The sequence below is a fragment of the Rattus norvegicus genome, chromosome 7 (assembly GCF_021556685.1).
Source record: "Rattus norvegicus strain SHRSP/BbbUtx chromosome 7, alternate assembly SHRSP_T2T, whole genome shotgun sequence".
NCBI lineage: Eukaryota > Metazoa > Chordata > Mammalia > Rodentia > Muridae > Rattus > Rattus norvegicus.
Genome location: NC_141540.1, coordinates 35,757,346 through 35,760,538, shown reverse-complemented (window position 1 = coordinate 35,760,538; position 3,193 = coordinate 35,757,346). Strand labels below are relative to the sequence as shown.

At 38.1% G+C, this 3,193-nt stretch overlaps 1 pseudogene; it reads left to right on the top strand.

Moving 5' to 3' along the window:
- The first annotated feature begins 2,061 nt into the window (after positions 1-2,061).
- On the top strand, positions 2,062-2,183 carry LOC120093956 (small nucleolar RNA SNORA24; annotated as a pseudogene).
- Positions 2,184-3,193: the final 1,010 nt, after the last annotated feature.

Genomic DNA, 3,193 nt, shown 5'->3' with positions numbered 1-3,193 from the left:
ACAGATATATATATGTATATATATATATATATTTATATATATATATACATATATATATATATTTAAAGACATCATGAAAGTTATACTCAAATATATGAAAAATATTTGGAGCATTCTGAAATCTTTCTTTAGCAAAAATTACTTACAGTTTCCTAAATACAAAATTAAAATGCCAGCCTATGACAAAGAGATCAAATTAGAACTATCATGGAGGCAAATGATTTACTTGGCTACAATTTAACAGTTCTTTGAGCCACTTTAAATATTGTTTGTGAACCTACTATGTGCCAGGCAACTATAGTAAGTCTTACAGGGGACACAAAAGTGAACAACAACATCATCTGCCCCTCCCCCAAGAGTTTTAAATCTAGACAAGAGAGTGAGAAATGAAGCAGAAATTTCTGGTTTTATTGGAGACTCAATTGTGTCATGGGATGTTATTCTGGAGGCTGGCTTATGAGAGGATGTTTTGCTGAAGCAGACAAGTGAAAGGACGTTTTGCTAAGAACAGACATGTGTTTTTTTCCAGAAGCTATCTGGTGAAAAAGGCATGTGATATTTTGCTGGAGTGGATGCTTGAGAAGTCACACAATATTTGGAAAGAGTAGAAATATAACCCAACAGACAATGGACAATGATCTGGCATTGGTTTGCCTTGCTGGTCTTCACTGATTACACTATTGCATTGATTTACCTTCGCTTGTCAGGTCTTGTAGAAAGAACTGCACCAAAGAATTGGTGGTATTCCAGCTGCTTCTTGCCAGTTCAGAAGACTCGTGTCAATTGGTGGAGTCTCTACTGTTGATTCCTGTTTGGTGTTTTTCTAGTTAACTGAACTTCAGACAATGAAGACTGAACTCATCCCCAAGGAAATTCTTCTAAACAGGTCCACACACTTCTTATCCTATTAGTCATTTTCCTCCCCTACCTTTGGTTGGTGGGCTATAAGGGAAATTGAAGTGTTTAAAGATCCCTTATTAAAGTAGGTTTTGAAAAATATAAGGCTACAGGTGGTGCCCACAGTGGCTTAGGCATTATAAGTTAACTCTACTACTAATGTAGTAAAGGAATCAGCAGGTTTTGGTGGGTTAGCAATGTTGATTAAGGAAGTTGGCAAAACAGTAGCTACTGCTGCTGGGTAGTGTTGCTCCTGTAGGGGGTTTTCTGGTTTTGCTTCATAGTCTTCATTTTGAAAAAGTTTGGGGAGAAGCCTAAAAATTCAGAAGGTTCACTCAATTCTCTTGTGTTTGAGAAGATTGCAGAGCTGACTATGTATTTAGAGAGTTTGCAGATGGAGGTAAAAGTGTTTGAAAATAAACAAACAAAAAAAGCCAGTAAGAGGAGAATGACAGGGTTTAGGCTTGGTGTCTGGGACTGGGAATTTATCACACATGAAAGCAGGAACCAAATTAGGCTGAAAGGCACTTTCACTGTCAGGTGCTCAGGGCACCTCAGTAAGACAAGGGACCAGGAAGAGCAGGAGGCAGTACAACGGGTCAGCGTTCAACAGAGTACACCACCAGAGGATTTGTTTGGGACTATAAAGGCATCTTCAGCCTTCTCAATCTTTGTGCAGCACATGCCTGCTAACGATGGTGGTCATGCTTATAATGAGTTGACTGCCATGCAGGCAGGGAGACCACTGCTGTCAGAGAGTATTCAACAATAGCATAGATCATTTTTTAAATATTACATGCTGCAACATGGCATCAAAAAGAAATGCTAGATTTAAAGCATTTTAAAGAGGCTATTTTATTGTATGTCTTGCATTCGCCATTCATTAAAGAAATGTTAAATAACTGGGCTATACAACATAGAGCCATTCCCCAAGATTGGAAGGGATTGGTGTTGACTAGAAGCTGGTCAACAATTACAATGGTTGACAAGGTGGAGGCTCAAAGTCACAAAACTAGAACAAAGTAATTTATCAAGGGGGGAATAAATGCTACTAAAGACCAACTGCTGGGGGAAGGGCATTATGTTGACTTATGAAAACACATCCAATATGCTGATGCCATAATTGAACAATGTTGTGTTGTGCCTTTAAGAACTTTCCTTGGACTCCATGTATCTTTGTCCCTGTGGCAGTCTCCCTTCATAGCCATGGAATAGCATGTTCTTGTTATTGGCAAAGCTATCGCCATTTCATTGGTACCAGATTCTGACTAGATCAAGTAACATTCTAAGACTGTGAAGTGTTTGCATGATACTAGAAAACTGGACTTAATTTTCTAAACTAGTGTTGAAATGTTCCTAAGTAACAACTGACCTCATTGTTCTTGAATAGTGGAAAACCTGTTAATACTGTACTGTATAGGTACTGTAATAGATACTGTAATAGTGGCTGAGATCTTTCAGTCACCTTACAGGGGTTCTTCACATCTAAATTTTGAAAATGAGTATTTTATGTCAAATAAAAGGTTGATTGATGTGTGTGTGTGTGTGTGTGTGTGAGAGAGAGAGAGAGAGAGAGAGAGAGAGAGAGAGAGAGAGAGAGAGAACACTTTCTTGGGGTATGATTGAGGAGCCTGCAGAACCTTATTTACTAAGATAATACAGGGTGCTGCAGAAGCCTTTACCAATTTCATACAGAGGTTAGGTTCATCTGTAAATAGAGCCTGAAACCAGACAGTCATTGATAGAAATATTAGCATTTGGAAATGCAAATACTGAATGTAAGAGAGCAATCAGACCCTTAAAAGCATGAGAAGCTCTGTTAGATGAATGGATAAAAGAGACAACTCCTGGTTCTTGGAAGCATAAGCAACTTCCAGAAATACAAGTCTAGGTATTGTGGAGGAGGAGACAGTGAGTGTATGAGGAATTCAAAGTCAAAGCACTAGAAAAACACTTCAGAACTGCAGCTAAAAGGAACTAGGATAGTCTATAGAATAAGGGAAAGGTGAATGGTCCTCTACTGATTGTAGAAAGGGTCAACAGTTGGAGCATCACTCCAAGCAAAAGTCAAGAGATGGGAAAACCCATTATCATATTTTGTAAAAAAACACAAATTTTATTAATTTCTTAAAGATATAGAACTCAGTCCAGAGAGATATAGCTAAAGGAGAAGGTTGGAATAACCCCATAGCATAAAGGGTAATCATAAAGTGTTTGTTTTTCTTAGGAGATTTGTTGGGGGTGGAGAATATAAAGAGCAATCTATTCAAAACCAGCTTTAGATAACTAGGACTAG